A 22,349-nucleotide genomic window follows, 5' to 3' on the forward strand; every position below is an offset into this window, starting at 1 on the left:
AAACTAGCCCCTCCCTCTCAATTTAATTGGAGAATTTAAAAGTTACACTCAAAATCGAAGAAGAAGATGGTGATTGGTAGAAAATTAATTACGTAAATTCTTGATTGGTTGGATTCACAACTGGCGGAAAGAAAAGATCAATGTTGCCAACCCAAAAATGAATTAACATAATTTATTTTTTAAAAAAGCTTATGAATACAAAACTTCTTTGAATCAAAGGTCATCCACTTTGCACCAAGGTGCATAATCATAGTTTTTAGCAGAGACCACTGTTGAAGAAAGTCCAAATTTCTTGATGACTGGTAAACAAAACACGTAGGATTTCATACAGTACATGAAACTTCACAATAAGAAAATTACGTCCAATTACTGTAGTGACTTCTGAGTAAAGGTTGAAAGAGGTCTAGTTTCAAGTTCACAGTTTCTCCTGTAGAGGAGTTCTTTTAGGCGCAAGATTTAAGTGTGCGGCTTAGAGGTGTACCTTCCGGTACACTAATAATAATAATAATAATAATAATAATAATAATAATAATAATAATAATAATAATAATAATAATAATAATAATAATTGTACCTGGCGGTACACCTCCACGCCGCAAATTCAAATATTGCACCAGTTGAAATCCCTCTACAGGTGGAAGCCTGAACTTTAACAATCTGTATTAAATCAAAAGTTTCTCGGAAGATGTCTCTACTGTGAATTTTGAAGTGTTCTGAACTATGTCTGTTTCGATTTGTATTTGTTTGCTCTGTAGTAAGAAGTGTAAACATTCTCTTCTAGATGGCACTACCTAAGAACTATAATTGTGCACCCTAGTGCGAAGTGAAGGAACTTTTTTTTGAAAAAAATTGGTATTCATAAGTTTGTTCTTTGTTAAATTTCTTTCATTCATTTTTTGGGTTGGCAGTATAACTCTTCTCTTTCCGCCAGTTTTGAAGTTAACCAATCGGTAATTTCTGTAATTAATTTTCCTCCAATCATAGCTTTCTTCCTCAGGTTTCTATGTGTAATTCCTTGTCTACCAATAAAGTTGAAGGGGTGTGTCTTTTTCATTCTTTAAAGGTCTAGAATTTTCCACGAGGGTATAAAAACTGCTGATTTTTTGGTCTCGGGGCCACTTCAGTAACATCTTTCGCAGTGTGTGAACATATATAGCAGGGGTCGGGAAGCGCCTCTTTCTCCAAGCAGCGGTTCATCTACAAGGTAATGGCCTGTTAACATCTTTATGTCTTGCTAGCTCAGCAGTTTTAACCCGCGGGGGAAGGTTCGAATCCTTTTTAATGTAAACCTTACTGTATTCATGTAAATTAGCCGCAAGTTGGGATAGAGAGTGCTTAACCCTCTCGAACTCCCTTTCATTTTGAATTTGAGGTGACTATGTTTTCGTAACCATTTTTCTCTTCCTTCTTAAAGTCTTAAACATATTTGCCAACTAGTCACCTCCCTAGTATGGGATTAGCCCCTGTATAACTGGCCGAGTGCCACCTAGGTTTTAAGAAGTTTCATGTAGGAGTGCAAGCTACGCCTCCAGTCAATTTGTTTTTTGGGCCATTTAATTAACCCAGTATTTGTTTTCTTCATGTGAAGGCCCTGTAGGTTGGGTACAAGATACCCCTGTTTCACGGTACGTGTGCCTTAAGGGCAGTTAGGAATAAAGGTTGTTGTAGCCTTTGACAGGCTGGTAAAATTGAGAGCGGGTCTGCTCTTTTCATCTTAACATTGTAATTAGGAGCAAGTGCTCCTTGTACTTTGGGGTTTTCTGCCCTGTAACTATTGTGGTGATGAGCTGAGCTCTCATAAATTAATCTTGGGGCTCTGTAAATTCTTAAATTGTTAACTTGCTACTTGGTACCTGTTACATCTTTGTTATTTGTTGTCATTGATTTTGAAAAGAAATATAACCTTTGTTAATGTTTTAAATTAACTTTAATTTCGTACGTTGAGACTTATTCCCGCCCGCACCTTCTTTCACCTCTAATTACCACGGATAACTCCGTAACAAGTGGTAGCAGAGCGTGGTTGAATAGGTCTCAATTTAGCCCCTTTTGATGGCTAAACATTGTTTTCATATAGAACTCTAACAATTTTCTCAGTTGCTGGAATTTTTTATTTTTCTAACATTTTTCTGTCATCATGTCCGGCTCTCGCGACGTCCTCCATCCCGGCTATTTGCGCAAGGAGGAATTGATCTATGAATTAACGATTAGGAATATTCAATCTGGAGGCACGGTTGCGATAGACACCAATAAGTTAAAAGATTCCCTTGATTTGCCTATTACCATCCCGACTTTGGGGGAAAAAGAGATCGATGACGCTCTCTCCACGGTCACTGATAATGCTACTGAGCTAGCATCTGTAGTCAGTTTTTTTAAGTAAGTGATCCACCTCGTAATCAACTCAAAAGAGTACAGGCCAGATTGAACCACTTTTGTAATAGGGTATGTGATCTATTGTCCTTGAAGTTAAATGACCTTCAGGGTAAGGAAGCTAGTGCTGTTGCTGAAAACCGGTCTACAATGTCTAGTAAAGTTAGCCATTTGTTATCTGGATCTGCTATTCCAAAAACCGACCAGCCTATGGTAGTAAATATCGTAAGTGGGGAGGATTCCTCTAAAGAGGAAGGGGGTAGTACTGCGGAGGCCACCCAACGAACATCTGCCCCATTAGAAACTGTGTCCGATCGTCGCACGTCCATTCCACCCTTCGTGTTAAATAATGCTCCTTCTGAATCTGCTTCTCCGCCACTTAGGCCCCTTCCTACTACGTCCCCGGGTTTCAGCAGTTTGCCCCATCATTTAGCAATGTTACTTAGGGGTATTTCCAAGTTTTCGGTTAACTCCATCAGTGAGGTTATTTCATTTTTGAGATTTTTGGCGAGTTCCAAGATCATGCCCTAGTATTTTCCCTCTCTGCTTCCCAAATTCTTCAAATTATTTATCCGTATGCCATAGGTGTCCTCTCAGACAAAATAGTCAGGGCAATTGCTGAACAGTCATCTATTGAAGAATTTCACGCACACCTTCTCGCAAACTTCATTCCGGCTCCAGCTAGGTCATCGCTTATTCAAAAGCTCTACTATCGGGTACAGCGTCTGGACGAAAGTCTTGCCGACTTCATCCAGGACATCAAATTTTATACCAGGGTGTTTGCTCTTCATTTTCCCGAAGATCAAATTATGCATGCTATTGTGGAAGGTATTTCACCATCCTATAGGTCATATTTGTGTTTTGCGGCATGCCCGCAAACCATTTCTGAGCTTGAAGCATTGGCCGTATCAGCCGAAGGGGTTAGATATGCTGATACATTGCGTGTCGCGAAAGAAACCCGTCCGTCCACTAGTAGTTTTCGGCCTCCTCCTCGCCGACACATCACACCCCGTAAATGTTACGCTTGCGGGTCGCCTGACCATCTTCGCAATAAATGTCCATTGATCAAATCTAGTAGGACAAATAATGGAGCAGGTTCATCCCAAGGCTGCTTTAAATGCGGCGCGTTTTCACATATTGCCAAGAACTGCCCTAATGCTAGCAGCACCCCCTCCTGCTCAACTTCTGGTGCAACTTCCACCAAGGCCAATAATAATAGGTGACTAGTGGCTTCGGCTGAGTCGGCAAACCCATCTTCCCGAGGCTCAGCCCCAAGTAAACATGTCGAAATTTCAGGGAAAACTCAGTCTTCAAATGCATCTTTTGAATGTCCCAAAGAATGTCTTAGAAATTGCGGCGGATACCGCCGCACCTGTTCCATTTCTTAAGATTGAATTGAATAATGAGCTTGTAACTGCTCTATTAGATTCTGGCAGTGTTTGTTCTATTATTTCGGCTGAATTGTACTCTAAATTGAAAACTGTTTGCAAACTTCCTGATTTTTGTTCGGCTTTGGTTCAATATGTTTCGGCTAATTCTTCTCCTTTAGAAATTTTAGGTTCTTTAAATGCCAAAATGCCTATTTCTAAATTTACTTGGAAGGTTAAACTGTTTGTGGCAAAGCACTTGTCTTGCCCCATTATATTGGGAGCAGACTTCATGTATCACTCTGGTCTTCAGAGTAAGTCGTGCACATTCAAATTTGCGGCTAATTGTAAAATCCCCTTGTTGAAATGTAGTTCTGTGTCATGTTCATCTGTTTCGCCTACCCAGGATGAGATGTTGTTAGATCTTAGACATCTACATGAGGAGCAGGCTGATAGTATTCGTAAGCTGTGTCAGTCGTTTCCAGAGGTTTTCTCGGATACTCTTGATGTTACTGACCTTATTGAATACAAGATTGAGGTTACGGATTCCATCCCCGTCCGATTTCCATCGTATAGGCTATCTCCACCCAAAATGAAGGCTCTGAAGGAGATCATTGATCAGATGTTGAAGGATGGCATTATTCGGCCCTTTAAGTCGGCGTATTCATCGCCTATTTTCCTTGTTCCGAAACCGCAAGGTGGCTTCAGGCCCGTGATTGATTATAGGGCTCTCAATCGGAAAGTGGTGTTACAATCTGTGCCCCTTCCCGACCTTCATTCTTGTGTTTCATGGTTTCGTAAAGCTAAGTTCTTCACCATATTAGACCTCAATCAGGCTTATAACCAGATTCCGCTAGCAGAGGAATCCAAGCACCTGACAGCGTTTGCCACGGATTGGAATTTGTATGAATACAACCGCGTGCCTTTCGGACTCCCCACGGGAGCAGCTGTGCTCACTAGACTGCTAGATAGGCTCTTCTCCGACATCAAGTTTGAGTACTTGTACCACTATCTTGATGATGTCGTCGTATTTACGGAGACCTTTGAAGAACACCTAGATCATCTGAGAGAAGTTCTCAATCGCCTTCGTAAGGCTGGGTTAACTGTGAAGTTGTCCAAGGTCGCCTTCGCTAAGCCTTCCATGTCATTCCTAGGGCATATTATGTCGCCCGATGGTGTTGCAGTCGATCACTCTAGAACACAGGCCATCCGTGACTTCAAGCCTCCTAAGGACATCAAAGGTATTGCTAGGTTCATTGGCATGGTGAATTTCTTCAGGAAATGTATTCGTAACTTCGCTAACAGAGCGGCGCCCTTGAACCTTCTTCGTAGGAAAGGCGTCAAATTTGAGTGGGGACCTTCTCAACAAGCCGCTTTTGAAGATCTTAAATCAGCTCTCCCTAATGCCCCTGTTCTTGCTATGCCTGATTTCTCGAAGAAATTCATCGTCCAAACCGACGCTTCGTCGATCGCAGTAGCGGCAGTCCTTCTTCAAGAGACTGAACTAGGGAGGCGTCCCATCGCCTATGCCTGTAGGACTATATCGGCTCAAGAAGCCAAGTATTCCATCTATGAGCTCGAAGGTTTGGCAGTCTTATTTGCTTTAGAAAAGTTCCGTCTCTATCTGGAACATGTCAAATTCGACTTGGAGACAGATAACCAAGCCTTAAGCTGGGTCTTAGCTAGGCCGCGTCGTACGGGTCGTATAGACCGCTGGGCCATTAGAATTTCTGCCTTCCAGTTTGACGTGAGACATATTCGTGGTACTGAAAACGTGGTTGCTGACGGACTAAGCCGCATGTTTTCCAATGATGTAGAGACCCATGAACTGGTCGATAGTTCTTCACCTCTCGAGTCCATACGACCCGAGGTTAATGCCATTCTAACCGATGCTCCCATGTTGTTTAGGGATCTTGAGAAATATCAACGCGAAGATCCGACGCTGGCCCCTATCATGGAAACCCTTTCTTCTTGGGAACATGTTGTCCCTTATGTGCTGAGGAATGGTGTTTTATGTTGCCCGTCGAGGCATGATCAAAAGATGAAAGTGGTAGTTCCAGCTGTTCTTGTACCTATGATCTTCAAATACTACCATGAGACCCCAGTGGGGGGGGGGGCATTTAGGCATCTTCAAAACCCGTGAAAAGATCCGTGAAATGTTCATCTGGAAGGGTATGGACGGTGAGATTCGTGAACTAGTTAAAGCTTGTAAATCTTGTTGGCTTAGTAAACCCACCATGTCCACTAAGCAAGGGCTTTTGTCTTCTCATCAAGCGTCGTGCCCAATGGAACGCCTGTATATTGACTACGTTGGACCCTTCCCCCAGTCAAAGGGGAATGCCAATAAATTCATCCTTGTGTGTGTAGATAGCTTCACTAGATTTTCATGGTTATTTCCGACTAAGCTGGCTACCGCTCAGTCTACCATTTAATGTTTAAATTCTATCTTTGCTTCTTTTGGTCCTTGCCAATATATTGTGTCTGATAATGCTAAGGCTTTCACATCTAATCTATTTCGTAAATTCTGTTTTGATCTGTCCATCTCTCATGTAACTACCTCTGCTTACTATCCTCAACCTTCTCTTGCTGAACGGGCAAATCGTAACTTGAGGTCGGCTCTTATTGCCTATCATCATGATCATTCTAGGTGGGACACGTCCCTGCATTGGTTAGCTTTTGCTTTGAATTCGGCGGTTCATGAATCTCATAAATTTACTCCAGCTTCCTTGATGTTCAAGTTTGTTCCCAACACGCCGCTCTCTAACCTTTGGTCTCGTAGTGATATTCTACCTGAGACAATAGAGCCGGAGAACATTAAAGATCTTTGGAAGAAGGCTAAGGCCAATCTTAAAGTGTCTCATGAAAAGATTAGGGAAAGATATGATCGTGGACGGAGACCCACCAATTTGAAGGTAGGCGACCAAGTAATGGTCAAGAATTTTGTTCCCGCGGGCAAGCTTGCCCCCAGATTTCATGGGCCGTGTATTGTTCTCGATTTCCTTACACCCGTTATTTTATTATTAAGCAATCCAGCCACCGAAAGGATCTTTAGGGTTCACCTGTCGCAGGTGAAACCGGTGTAATTTCCGTGCTAACTTAGCTAGTTTTTGTTTTTACCTTTTGAAAGAAATCTGGTAGGTTATATTTTGGGTTTCATGTTGAGGCCTTCTGCCCTTTTAATCATGTTTTTTTTGTATTTAAGTATTCATGGTACAACCTCCCCCGTCAGTTGAACTGCTGTCCTGTCCACCTAGGCCATTACCAAGCTCCCGTCTCCTGCTCAAACACACCAGTGGCTACTTAAAATGAAATAAAAACCTCCACGCCGCTGGCCCCTCAGCCCCACCACAAAGACTGTACCCTAAAAAATTTCTGTCCAACAAAAATTCTGCCGCCGAGATCTCAATGTTTCAGTGCCCCCGCAGCCGTGCGGCGCCGTACCGCCACTGTGGTGGAGTACCGGCCCGCTGTACTCCAGTGAGGTCAACCAGTGTACGGCGAGTCGGAGCCCTCCTTCCGGCCAAGGCTGATGTGCGGCGCACCACCTGCTAACTGCCTGCGGACTGTAAACAATCGTCGCGTGTGCGGCGTGCTTCACCACCACTACCCCTCTCATAGTAGAGAGAGAGGTGTATCTCAGGGTACTTGAGGGGTCCGAGCGGCCACCTCTGAACACAAGCAGCGGCGACTGGTCTGGCCGTCACACTTAATCAACTACTAATGCACTTATTCAGCTACATGGACATTCCATATCCACAATTACGGAGTTTTTGGATTCAACATCAACATTTGGTGGACTTAGAAATTTTTTTTTCTTCTTCCAAGAATTAAAGTTTTCCTTTGGAATTCAATTACTACAACCATAGAGAACTTTTCATCATAATCTACTACAAAAGTTTAAAAACTGGTCTTAATATCGTCGCACCCACCAATATCAAACCTATTAAGTGATCTCTGACTACTGAAAAAATTGGTATCCTCTCTGCTAAATTTTTCTTCATCCAATCTGCAAAAAAACTTGGACCTTTTTTTAAACAAATTTTTTGTTTTCTCCTGTGTCACCCCCTTGGAAGAACTTTTGGGGGGGGGAGGTCTGTACCGGGCGGTACACCTCCACGCCGCGAATTCAAATATTGCGCCAGTTGAAATCCCTCTACAGGAGGAAGCCTGAACTTTAACAATCTGTATTAAATCAAAAGTTTCTCGGAAGATGTCTCTACTGTGAATTTTGAAGTGTTCTGAACTATGTCTGTTTCGATTTGTATTTGTTTGCTCTGTAGTAAGAAGTGTGAACATTCTCTTCTAGATGGCACTACTTAAGAACTATAATTGTGCACCCTAGTGCGAGGTGGAGGAACTTTTTTTGAAGAAATTTGGTATTCATAACTTTGTTCTTTGTTAAATTTCTTTCATTCATTTTTTGGGTTGGCAGTATAACACTACTCTTTCCGCCAGTTTTGAAGTTAACCAATCGGTAATTTCTGTAATTAATTTTCCTCCAATCATAGCTTTCTTCCTCAGGTTTCTATGTGTAATTCCTTGTCTACCAATAAAGTTGAAGGGGTGTGTCTTTTTCATTCTTTAAAGGTCTAGAATTTTCCACGAGGGTATAAAAACTGCTGATTTTTTGGTCTCGGGGCCACTTCAGTAACATCTTTCGCAGTGTGTGAACATATATAGCAGGGGGCGGGAAGCGCCTCTTTCTCCAAGCAGCGGTTCATCTACAAGGTAATGGCCTGTTAACATCTTTATGTCTTGCTAGCTCAGCAGTTTTAACCCGCGGGGGAAGGTTCGAATCCTTTTTAATGTAAACCTTACTGTATTCATGTAAATTAGCCGCAAGTTGGGATAGAGAGTGCTTAACCCTCTCGAACTCCCCTTCATTTTGAATTTGAGGTGACTATGTTTTCGTAACCATTTTTCTCTTCCTTCTTAAAGTCTTAAACTTATTTGCCAACTAGTCACCTCCCTAGTATGGGATTAGCCCCTGTATAACTGGCCGAGTGCCACCTAGGTTTTAAGAAGTTTCATGTAGGAGTGCAAGCTACGCCTCCAGTCAATTTGTTTTTTGGGCCATTTAATTAACCCAGTATTTGTTTTCTTCATGTGAAGGCCCTGTAGGTTGGGTACAAGATACCCCTGTTTCACGGTATGTGTGCCTTAAGGGCAGTTAGGAATAAAGGTTGTTGTAGCCTTTGACAGGCTGGTAAAATTGAGAGCGGGTCTGCTCTTTTCATCTTAACATTGTAATTAGGAGCAAGTGCTCCTTGTACTTTGGGGTTTTCTGCCCTGTAACTATTGTGGTGATGAGCTGAGCTCTCATAAATTAATCTTGGGGCTCTGTAAATTCTTAAATTGTTAACTTGCTACTTGGTACCTGTTACATCTTTGTTATTTGTTGTCATTTGTTGATTTTGAAAAGAAATATAACCTTTGTTAATGTTTTAAATTAACTTTAATTTCGTACGTTGAGACCTATTCCCGCCCGCACCTTCTTTCACCTCTAATTACCACGGATTACTCCGTAACAATAATAATAATAATAATAATAATAATAATAATAATAATAATAATAATAATAATAATAATAATAATAATAATAACAGGAAGGGCTTACTAGAAAATATTGAAAAGACAGAAAGGAAGATCTTGAGGAGGATACTATGGCCCAGGAAAGTGGGTCAAGAATTTAGACTGCGACCAAATGAGGAACTATACAAAAGGACCGAAAAAATTACAACATCCTTCAAGAAGAGAAGACTCTGCTTCTACGGACACATTAAAAGAATGCCACCAGAGAGAACAGCCAACAGCCAGGAAGACACACACTAGCTGGCTTAAAGGGGTCAAGGAGGATATGGAGGAAAATAATATATCACAGCAGGTAGTATACAACAGACAGGAATACAGAAAAATCATCAACAAAATTAAGGGATTCCAAGATCAAAGTAGCAAAAAACGGACCGGCAACAACTGGTCACGAGAACGTAAAGAAGCCCACTCCGAAAGGATGAAGAAGTACTGGGCCGATCGAAAGAGGAAGAACCGTAAATGAATGATGCTTAACGTGGTCCATAGTAGACCCATTCGAAAACAATAATAATAATAATAATAATAATAATAATAATAATAATAATAATAATAATAATAATAATAATCTATATAAATAAAATTGTATCTGTTTGTCTGTTTGTCTGTTCCACCATCACGTCGAAACGGCTAGATAGATCTCAACCAAACTTCATATTTAGAGTATACTCATCCCAGGGAAGGTTTAGATATGCATATCATTTTAAAATCTTTGAATACACGGGGGGTTTGTAATAAAACCAGAATGGTTTTTCCACCATCACGTCGAAACGGCTGGATAGATCTCAACCAAACTTCATATTTAGAGTATACCCCTCCCGGGGAAGGTTTCGATATGCATATCATTTTAAAATATTTGAATACACGGGGGGTTTATAGGAAAACCAGAATGGTTTTTCCACCATCATGTCGAAACGGATGTATAGATCTCAACCAAACTTCATATTTAGAGTATACTCCTCCCGGGGAAGGTTTAGATATGCATATCATTTTAAAATCTTTGAATACACGGGGGGTTTCTAGGAAAACCAGAATGGTTTTTCCACCATCACGTCGAAACGGCTGGATAGATCTCAACCAATTTTCATATTTAGAGTATACTCACCCCGGGGAAGGTTTCGATATGCATAACATTTTAAAATCTTTGAATACACGGGCGGTTTGTAGGAAAACCAGAATGGTTTTTCCACCATCACGTCGAAACGGCTGGATAAATCTCAACCAAACTATATATTTAGAGTATACTCCTCCCGAGGAAGCTTTCGATATGCATATCATTTTAAAATCTTTGAATACACGGGGGGTTTATAGGAAAACCAGAATGGTTTTTCCACCATCACGTCGAAACGGCTGGATAGATCTCAACCAAACTTCACATTTAGAGTATACTCGTCCCGGGGAAGGTTTCGATATTCATATCATTTTAAAATCTTTGAATAGACGGGGGGTTTATAGGAAGACAAGAATGGTTTTTCCACCATCACGTCGAAACGGCTCGATAGATCTCAACTAAACTTCGTATTTAGAGTATACTCCTCCCGGGGAAGGTTTTGATATGCATATCATTTTAAAATCTTTGAATACACGGGGGGTTATAGGGAAACCAGAATGGTTTTTCCACCATCACGTCGAAACGGCTGGATAGATCTCAACCAAACTTCATATTTAGAGTATACTCCTCCCGGGGAAGGTTTCGATATGCATATCATTTTAAAATCTTTCAATACACGGGGGGTTTATAGGAAAACCGGAATGGTTTTTCCACCATCACGTCGAAACGGCTGGATAGATCTCAACCAGATTTCATATTTAGAATATACTCATTTCGGGGAAGGTTTCGATATGCATATCATTTTAAAATCTTCGAATAGACGGGGGTTTATAGGAAAACCCGAATGTTTTTTCCACCATCACGTCGAAACGGCTCGATAGATCTCAACTAAACTTCATATTTAGAGTATACTCCTCCCGGGGAAGGTTTCGATATGCACATCATTTTATAATCTTTGAATACACGGGGGGTTTATAGGAAAACCAGAATGTTTTTTCCACCATCACGTCGAAACGGCTGGATAGATCACAACCAAACTTCATATTTAGAGTATACTCCTCCCGGGGAAGGTTTCGATATGCATATCATTTTAAAAACTTTGAATACACGGGGGGTTTATAGGAAAACCAGAATGGTTTTTCCACCATCACGTCGAAACGGCTGGATACATCTCAACCAAATTTCATATTTAGAGTATACTCATCCCGGGGACGGTTTCGATATGCATATCATTTTAAAATCTTTGAATAGACGGGGGTTTATACGAAAAGCAGAATGGTTTTTCCACCATCACGTGGAAACGGCTCGATAGATCTCAACTAAACTTCATATTTAGAGTATACTCACCCCGGAGAAGGTTTCAATATGCATATCATTTTAAAATCTTTGAATAGACGGGGGTTTATAAGAAAACCAGAATGGTTTTCCTCCATTTTCTCTTATACTATTGATTTTCTGTAAACTTCGTTTACCGTACGTGAAACGTCTCTTAATTATAAACAACTTTCGTTATGTTCGTAATTTACCTTACTCTTTACATGACGGAGAAATTTACAATTTTCTGCTGGTACCATGCTCTGCATTGAGTGACCGACAGACCGACAACGAACCTACAGGTTACCATGGCAACGTCTCTGACTGCATGTCAGCAGGGAAGTAACGTATTGCCATTTTCCTCATCATGCTTTTAAATTCGTGGTTGTTCCTTAGGTAGAAGGCAAGAGAGGCGTCAATCGGCCTATCTGCGGGATATTAGCGGAATATCGTTGGATGTTATAACCGCCTTCGAATAGATTAAGTAATAACACCATTAGTCATCTTCTTATTATTTGTTTACCTAGGAATCAATGGACCTAAATTTCTCCTCTGTTACCGCTTTATTATATCCATAACTCACACTAGCATAATTTATTGAGGGGCATTTGATTTTCCAATACATTAACTTGGCATTTACATATTTGTCGTTTTCCGGCTGCCCTCAATTATAATCCATTTTCTATTACTTTCAACTTTCTTAACTGTATTATTTCTTCCTTAATTACACCGTATGTACGCGAGTGCTACAAACTACTGGATGTATTTCCACCAATACTCATATTTAGAATACACCTGTCCTTGATAGGTTTTAGGGCAAATATTGTTTCTAAATCCCTGAACTGACTGGGGGTTTATACGAAACCGAAAGTGTGATTTTGCACTTCCACAAAATATACACAACTAACGTTAATTTAAATCTACCTGCCTCGGTAGAAATTAATTTCTAAACCTTTTTTCTCATGTGCATCATTTCGATACGAGGATTAATAAGGGAGATATCATTAACGGACCGTTTTTTTTGTACAAGTCCCATCGGACTTAACACACGAGCGGGTGCGTGTAAAGCTTATTCCTTACAACTTGAAAACTACTGAAGATATTCGAACCAAAATTCATATTTAGCATCCACCTGTCCAAAGGTAGGTTTTAAACGTAAATAACATTTCATGTTCCGGAATGTACTGGCGGTTTATAGGGAACCGAAATGGTGATTTTACTCTTCCACAATATATAGAGAACAAGACCAACCTGACTGGAAATCGACCAAACGTGATGGAATTCCACCTCTAAACCTTTTTTTCATGTGCATTTTTTCGTCAGGAGGATTAATAAGGGAGATATCATGAATGGTCAGTTTTGCAGGTTAAGTCCAGCGGACATAGTCAAAAAGGTGTTTTACATGGAGCAGATTCCTTATCTACATAAATCAAATCGTAACGACTGTGTGCCTCTACAATGACTATTTTGGCGAAATTTTCGTACAGCTTTCCGTTTAAGGGGTAATAATGACCATCTGCATAATTTTTGGTTTAGTTTCCTGAAAGTCCTAATTTTTACCCGCCTCCCCCAAAATCCAGATTGCGGCATAATCTGCCAGAAGGAAAAGAAGATAATTGAAATTTGACAAAATTATACGTTTTAGACTGTAACGAACGGAAAACATCCAAGATCATTAAATTTTTCACTTTTTATCCCCGAAGAATATCGAAATATGCAGGCAATTTTTATGATGGTGCAGACCTTCGGAAATTCCTATCACATAACAGATTGCACAATCTCCGTTCAATTTGGAATGATCTACAACCTTGGTCTTATGACTTTTTGCCGTATCTGTATCACTTTTACGTTTGATTTTTCTCTATTAATGGATGTTAAGTCAATTTGGAATTTTCACATGCATAATTCATACCTTCGATTACTTCTATGAAATACAGAATCATCAAACTCTTCACGAAAATTGGCCCACCCAGTAGCCATATATGAGCCAAATGCTATGTATGTAGCCGTCACATAATTATTCGAAAATTAATGTAATGTGAGATAATCTTACAAGAACGTTATTCTGTTCCACGTTTCTAACTCAATCTGACCCAAGAATAGATTACATATCATAGGACCAGCCATTTAGGCCACTAAATCCGGCGTGTCTTATAGTATAATCCTTTGTCGATATGACGTACGTTTAGTAGCAGTTAATCTGTAAATGAAGGTCTTCAATATTGTAAACACGCATATACTTTCGTATGTCGATCTATATATATTCACTGATGTCGATTTTTAGCGATCGAGAAAGGGTGGGTCTGCTATTGTAATCAGTACTCCCCACACCGACTTTGACTGGCAGTATGAAAGGGTTCCTTCTCCAACTCCTGTGTAGCTGTCATTAGTAAGGAAGGTCTACAATTGTAATGAATAGTTCACTTCTCGATTTGACTTGCAGAAGGCAAGTGAGCATGCAGTTTTGTTTAAAACTCCCCTACCCGATTGTGTTTGGCAGTAGGCAAGGGTGCCCGCCATTATAAAGAAATGTCCTCATCTAAAATGTGACTGGCATTAGGCATAGTGGCCTGCTATTTTGATGGAAACTCACCAACTTGGTGTGACTGGCATTAAGCTGGCTGGAAGTAGGAAAATGGGCCTGGCATTATAATGATAACTGCACAACTCAATTTCGAGTGATAGTAGGATAATTGCCTGCCATTATAATAAAAACTGTAATCTGTCTGGAAGTAGGAAAGGGGGGCTGCCATTTTAACGAAAACTCTCCAAATCGATTCTGTCCGCATAGTAGGCAATGGGGCCTGAAATTATAATGTAAACTTCCCAACTCGATTGTGAATGGCAGTAGGCAAGTGAGCCTGCCGTTATATCACAAATCCATAACAAACACTTTACATTGGAAACAACGTACGGGGACCTCCCCATGCTCTTCCTCGGATAACGCTAAGAGACATGCAATTTTAAAACAATCTTATTGACTGCATGCACACTATTTACTTCGATATTCGAATACAATGTAGAATACCGTAGCGAAGCACGGGTACATTCGCTAATAATAATAATAATAATAATAATAATAATAATAATACTTACTTACTTACTTACTTCCTCTTCATGGATTAGGCTAATAGCCTGTTCCGACCTCAGATTTCATTACATCTCTTCATAGGACGATAATAATTGTACCGGTAGGTACACCCTCTACGCCGCACATTTAAATCTTGCGCCAATAAAACCTCCCCTACTGGAGGAACAGTGAACTTGGAACTAGCCCTCCTTAAACTTTTACTCAGAAGATGTCACTACCTTAATTTTGTGATTGTGAAGTCGCCAGGACTGTGTGTATTTCAACGTGTTTTGGTTACCATTTATCAAGAAGTTTGGACTTTCTACAACAGATGTCACCACAAAAACTATCATCACGCACCTTGGTGCGAAGTGAAAGAACTTTTTTTTAAAGACATTTTGTATTCATAAGTTTTTCTTTACTAAATTTCGTGCATTCATTTGTGGGTTGGCAATATTTACATTTTCTTTCCGCCAGTTTTGAATCCAGCCAATCGCTAATTGTTGTAATTAATGTCCGACCAATCCTGGATTTCTTCTTCGACTTTGAGTGTAAATTTTGTATGGTCCTATAAAATTGAGAGAGTGTGGCTTGATTATTCATGAAAGGTCTCGAAGCTTCCCCGAAGGTTTATAAACTGCGGATTTTCACGTCTCTTGGCCATTTGATCAAGATCTAACTAAGTGTGTGTATGTGAAGCAGGAGACGGGAGGTGCCTCTTTCAGCAGGCAGCAGTTCTTCAGCAAGGTAATGGCCGTTTAACACATTTATTTATTTCTAGCTCCGCAGTTTAACCCGAGGGATAGGTCCGAAACTTTAATATGCAACCAACTTCTCTAAAATGTAAATTCTGCCGGCTAATGTAAAAATTTCATAAAATCTGTAACTGTAATTCGGGGATAGAGAGTGATTAACCTTCTCGAGCTCCCCTTCATATTGGTTTGAGGTGACTACGTTTTGTAACTGGTTTTCTTCTTTTCCGTAATGTATTAAATTATTCTTATACGAGTCACCCCCATAGTTTGGGAATAGCCCCTGTTTCATCGGCCTAGTGCCTTTTAGGATCTAAGAATGCATATTTAGGAGTGCAAGTACACGCCTCCAGTCAATTTTCTGTTTCGGGCCATTTACTTAACCTGTTCTTTTCTGTTAAGGCCCAGTAGGTTAGGTACAAGATACCCCTGTTTCTTTTTTGTAAGTTGTGCCTTGATGGCAAATAATTGTAAGTTTCTGGTATTGCCTTAAATAAGCTTGAAAAACTGAGAGCGTTTCATCTCTTTTCTAGTGTGGTAACTGTGCCTCTGGACGGCTTGATATTTGAAGTTGGGAGCAAGTGCTCCAGGGATTAGGGGCTTTCTGCCCTTTGAACAATTTGTGCTCGCCTGTAAAAGTTGAGCTAGGAGCTCAAAATTGTAATACTAGGGCTTGTAGCCCAAGACTGTTAAAATTCTGAAATCTAGGATGTTTCTAAGTCTTATTATTTCACCAAGTGAAAAGTTGTTATAATTTTGTCGTTTCTCCTGAAAATATAACCTTTGTTAAAATCTTAAATTAACTTTGACCTTTTAGTTAGACCCATTCATCCCGGCACCTTCTTTCACCTCTGCTGGTCCACCAAACCACGGTAATAATAATAATAATAATAATAATAATAATAATAATAATAATAATAATGGCATGTAGCCTCCATAGGGGCCTGGTGCAGCTATTTTGAGTTGACTCTCTATAGGCGACCTGCGCGTCTGTGAGGATGGGGCCCTATCAAATATAGCCCTTTCTCTGCCCTTCAGAAGTTCGATTATTCCCCCGTGTTTGAACTCGCTATCTTGGGATCCGTAGGCCGACACCCTACCACTGATCCACAGAGGCAGTTAAAACAATCCACAGCTACCATGAATACACAGGCATAGCGAAATATTAACCAACGACAATAGAGTATATTTATAAATCTGGAAGGCCATTGAAATAGGGTTACCGTACTATTATGACGACTATTTTTCAGACAATTCCACAAGAATAATGAATAAATCTCAGCCTAGAGTTCTCTCAAACGTTCGTCATTATATAAACTTTATGTGTTTGAAAGGTGGTAATTACTGTCCTTGTAGTTTTATCTCTTTCTTCTTCTAGCTGTTGTAACTCGTTGTCACCGTTTCGACAGCCATTTTTACAGTAATCGTGCTGCTTAACAAGCTACCGGCCCTGTAGTGCGCATAATTCTGAATCGTGTTCCGCGCTCCTACATTATTCCTTTCTCGGCTACCACCTTATGATTTTCCATTTCTTGACAGAACTGATGTATGCATGTATGCTGCAGTGTTCTCCCTAGGACCACCCTGCTGTTTTCAATCGCCCGGCTAACATCACCTAGATACGTGATAGTTACATAATATGAATACATTTATATGAGTCACAGGGTGCTCCAAATTAAAACATAAATACTGTAAAATTGTTTATTTACATGATAAAACTTCATTATTGTCAGCATAATTGCATCAATTACATCGGAGTTTAAATGTTTAGCATGAATATCACGTAATATCTGAAGTAGCATGGATTAGCATGCGAGCTCGATTCCTCTTACAATTTGCTCTAAGTCGCACCGACACAGATAGGTCTTATGGCAACGATGGGATAGGAAAGGCCTAGGAGAGGGAAGGAAACGGCCGTTGCCTTAATTAAGGTACAGATCCAGCATTTGCCTGGTGTGACAATGGAAAACCACGGAAAACCATATTAAGGGTTGCCGACAGTGGGGTTCGAACAAGCTCGATTCCGCATGACATGACAAACTCGTATGGCACTCCTCAGCAACTGATTTTACATGATTATAAACGAGCAGTAGAACACTAGAAGTTCAAACTACCCTTCTTATGACTTGTTCGTGAAAATAACAGTCACAGTTAATATTTACCTGTCCGATACTACTATTAATGATCTGAGGGGGATACAATGGGACTGTATCATATCGTCGTTGCCGATACGAAACCTCCTATGTGAAATATTTTAGCTTAGAACTTTGGCCGGTAATGTTCTGACATCTAAGGTGCAATATTGTGTGGCAGTGGTCAAGGCATTCTCGCTCTTCATAACGTATGTGCTACGGGTCAGTATATCTCCAAAAATATTATCACATAGGAGGTTTTGTCCCGGCAACGACGATATTCATTTTCTATGTAGCATTCCATGCCCGGTTACTCATTCCTACCACCCGGCTGACGAAAATTCTGGGGAAGAACACTGATTATGTATGTATGTATATATGTATGTATGCATGTATGTATGTATGTATGTATGTATTGTACCCTTCACTGGTATGCATGCTGGGTTGAGTAGTTTAGGCAATAGAGTGCTAGTCTTCTCAGCCCAACTTCGCAAGTTCGATCCTGGCTCAGTCCAGTGGTATTTGGAAGTGTTCAATTACGTCAGCCCCATGTCGGTGGATTTACTGGCACGTAAACAAGCTCCTACGGGACAAAATTCTGGCACCTCGACCTCTCAGAAAAGTATAGAATGTAGTTAGTTGGACATAAAACCAATGGTATTATTACTATTATTATTATTATTATTATTATTACAGTGAAACCTGTTCTAGACGGAAGTGGTCGGGTTCCAACATTTTTCCGATTTGGACAGGTTTCCGTATTATTTAGGTAAATCAAATACATTATTTAATGTGACATTGTTTGCTATACACTTAAGAAAATGGAAATTGCAACATCATGAAGGCATTGGTCGTTTGTGTTGATTTTCAAGTTATGGAACGATGCCATGTAGGTATGCAAACGATCAAAGTTTCAGACCCATTGGATTCTTTCTACTGGTCTCCCCACGTGATTGGTTGCGGAGGAATCAACTCCTGGTGTAGCGTAGTTGACTTGCAGTCTGTGCAGTGAAGTATTCCCCGTCAAACATGCCTCGACGACAGAGAAGAGTACGCTATCAACAACTGTCGTCGTTTGAGAGGGCTCGGATAATTGGGCTGTGTGAGGCTGGATTATCGCTAAGGACTGTCGCTGTACGTGTTGGCCGACAGGCATCTACGGTACAACGTGTATGGCAGCAGTGGTCAAATGAAGGTACCCACACTCGTAGACCTGGCACAGGCCCAGCGCGACAGACAACTGTGAGAGAGGATCGCCGCATCATTTGGATGGCCCGGATGGAACCCCATGCAACAGCAGCGAAAATTCGAGCAGCTGTGGTACCCCACGTTACACAACAAACAGTTGGTAATCGCCTGCATGCAGCTGGCTTACGAGCCCGTGTCCCTGCAGAAGGTGTTCCATTGACCCCACAACAGCGACGTGTAAGGCTGGCCTGTTGTCGAGAAAGATCCACGTGGGTCGACGAATGGCATAGGGTCGTCTTTAGTGACGAATCCCGCTTCTGTCTTGCCCGCAGTGATCGCCGGAATCGTGTGCGCCGACGTACCTGGGAGAGGGGCCGCCCAGATCTTACCGTCGAGAGGCACACAGGGCCAACACCAAGCATTATGGTCTGGGGAACTATTGGCTTTAATGTGAAATCACAATTAGTGCTTGTTGAGGGCACTAGGACTGCTAGACAGTATGTTGATAGGGTTCTCAATCCAGTGGTTGTCCCTATGATGGCGAACATTGCTAATGGGATGTTCCAGCAGGACAATGCCCGGGTTCACAACGCACGCATCTCCAGAGAAGCTCTCCACGACATCACAGCCTTAGAATGGCCCGCAGATCCCCGGACCTCAATCCTATTGATCATGTGTGGAACATGATGGGTCGACAACTGGCCAACCGTTCTCAGCCACCCACAACTCTGGAACAACTGACCCGTGCAGTGCAGCAAGCATGGGCCACAATTTCTCAGGAAGCGATCCAGGGCCTTATTGACTCCATGCCTCGACGAATTCATCAGTGTATTGTAGCTCGTTGTGGGCATATCCTGTATTGATTGTTCTCCAAGCTTGCGGTCAGAGGGACCTGAAAATGTAATCATCGAATCACAACCAAACACTCGTCCTGCATGTTCAATTGCGGCAATGTAGCACCACTCGTTCTGGGTGTTGCAATTTCCATTTTCTTCAGTGTATCTGAAAAGTCTTAAAAGTGAAAGGCATGCTATACATTGTGTGAAAACGTTCACACTAGACAACTGTACTTACGTTACAAAGAGCCTCCAATGTCTTGTCCATCAGTGAATCTTGATGTAATTCCAATTCACGGCACAAATTTTGTAAACACTTCAAATACTAAAAGTTAAATTAAATTAAAAATGAACACACTAAGGCTACTACGAAACTATTTATCAATACGCACGAATTTATTTCTTGCTGCTGGAGCTCCAAAAGTCAGCAGCAAGAAATAAATTCGTTACTTTCATCATCATTTTGCCCCGTTTACTTTTCGAGCCTCTCATCAATGATTTTTGTCGCAAAATCAGCGGTTTGATATGGCGACACATCACAATCATTGTTGATGTATTGGGCAGTATCCATGTCAAAGTCTCCAGATTAACACATGGATGATATGGCTTGCACATTGTCTTCTACTTCGTCCAAGAGTTTGTTATCTCCTGTGCTGGGAAGAAAATTAGCCTTCCTGAAGCATTTTCTGACAGTTTCTTGCTTTATTTTCTGTACTGCCATGTGGATTCAGTTCACAGCATCCAGTACAGAAATAGATTTTGCCATGTCACTGACACTAGCTGCCCCCTCTATCTTCGCAGTTGCAAAACTAGTCACCTGTAGTGACTTTTAAAGGTGTAGATGGGCTGAGAGTTACTTGTAGTGCTCGGTGGAAACCATGCTAGTGTTACGTTGGACAATTTAATGTGTGGATGGCATGTAGCATTGTCAAGGAATAGCAACACATTATGGTTTTCTCTCTTCATTTTGCCGTTGAAACAAGTGAGCCCTTCCTCCATCAGTGCAGCAGCCATCCACGCCTTATTTGTTTGCTCTCCATATGACTGGAAGGTTACGCGGATCTAGATGTATGAAGTACCGTGGCTTAGCTGATCTTCCTATCACCAAAGGTTTTTCAAGTTGTCCCGCATTTTCCCCACAAACAAAACAGTCACCGTTCTTTAGACATTTTTCCGCCTACACATTTTCCCCCGCGCAACGAGAGCGACTTTGAAGGAAGTGCTCTATAGAACAAACCCGTTTCGTCTCCGTTGTAGACGTCGTTTGGAAGAAACCCGTCCAATAATTTTGTCAGTTTTTCCCACCACTCACTAACAATAGTAAGGTTAACATCATTTTCTTCCCCATACACCTGATTCCAAACGAAAGTATGCCTACTTCTAAAGCCTTGAATTCTGGCGTATTCGATTTGTAGTCAAGTTCAATGGCTTGCCTTTGAAGAATAGGTCCAGAAATAGACATTTTCTTTGACCGAGCATTAAGAAACCACTTCCAGAGCAGATCATTAATTTCTTCATACCCTGTTAGTTTCTGCTTCCTTTTCATGTCACCATTATTACCCCCAAGCCACTCGGTCATTATGCGATCTTTGTGTTTCAAAGTGTCGTACACCTGTGTAATTGTGAAATTGTAACATTATATCCCGAACACTTGGAAAAGCCTTATCTCTGATTCCACTTCCACTTCCAGTTCTTTTTCCTTCATTTCTATCACTTAGACGTCGTCGCGTAATGACAGCGCCACATTTTTACGAGACATCTCGCACAAGAATAACCATATTCACTCAACCACTTAGAGGGACTGGAAAGCCAGACTGCGCCCCTGTAAAAATTGAAATAAAATGGAGGTTCTTGCCGCGATTGTTGCTCTAGAACAAAAGAAGTTTGTGTTTATCTCCGCGGCCTACTGTTGCGAGTTGCTTGAAACTACACACTGTTTTAGTATAAAATTTACATCAACATAGCCTGTTAAAAGTATAAGTTCTGTTTTGAAACGTAACTTACTTCAGAATAGCCTGTTAAAAATATGAATTCCATTTTCAAAACTCATAAACAACTTCCGTTTCCACGTTGAGCAGTTTCCGTTTTATTCAGAAAAATAACGTGTAATACATATGATTTTCGTCGGTATCAAGAAAATATTCCGTAATAGACAGGATTCCATGTGTCTGATTTGCGCAGGTTTCACTGTATTACGACAAGGCCTGTTAGGGACCATAAGTCAATTTCACTTCTTCCTCTTTGTTGTTTCCTCCTCCCTTCTTTCCATTATTCCTTCATAAATGTACTATGCTTTTTTCTTCTCTCCTGAGACCACTTTGGACTGGGTTTTCTTTTCATTCTTCCTTCGAATCCTTTCATTCTTCAATTTTGTTTTTTATAGTTTCCTCTTCTCTTATGCAACTTCTCTCTGAACCTTTCTTGACCTCTTGTATCCAGCTCGTTGTCGACATTTTCCCCCAAAGGTATTTGAAACTTGAATATCTGTTTTCAATCTGTTATCATCCATTCTATAGATATGCTCAAAAATTGCAGTCTCTTTTTCTGATTGTTTCTGTTATATTTTCTACGTGTTGCTCTATGTCCTTATTACTTCGTAATTCCAATTGTTCTGTTGTTTTAATTGGACCTAAGATTTTTCTCGTGTTTGTTCTTTCTAGTACTCCTAGTTTATCTGACCTAT

The sequence above is a fragment of the Anabrus simplex genome, chromosome 1 (assembly GCF_040414725.1).
Source record: "Anabrus simplex isolate iqAnaSimp1 chromosome 1, ASM4041472v1, whole genome shotgun sequence".
NCBI lineage: Eukaryota > Metazoa > Arthropoda > Insecta > Orthoptera > Tettigoniidae > Anabrus > Anabrus simplex.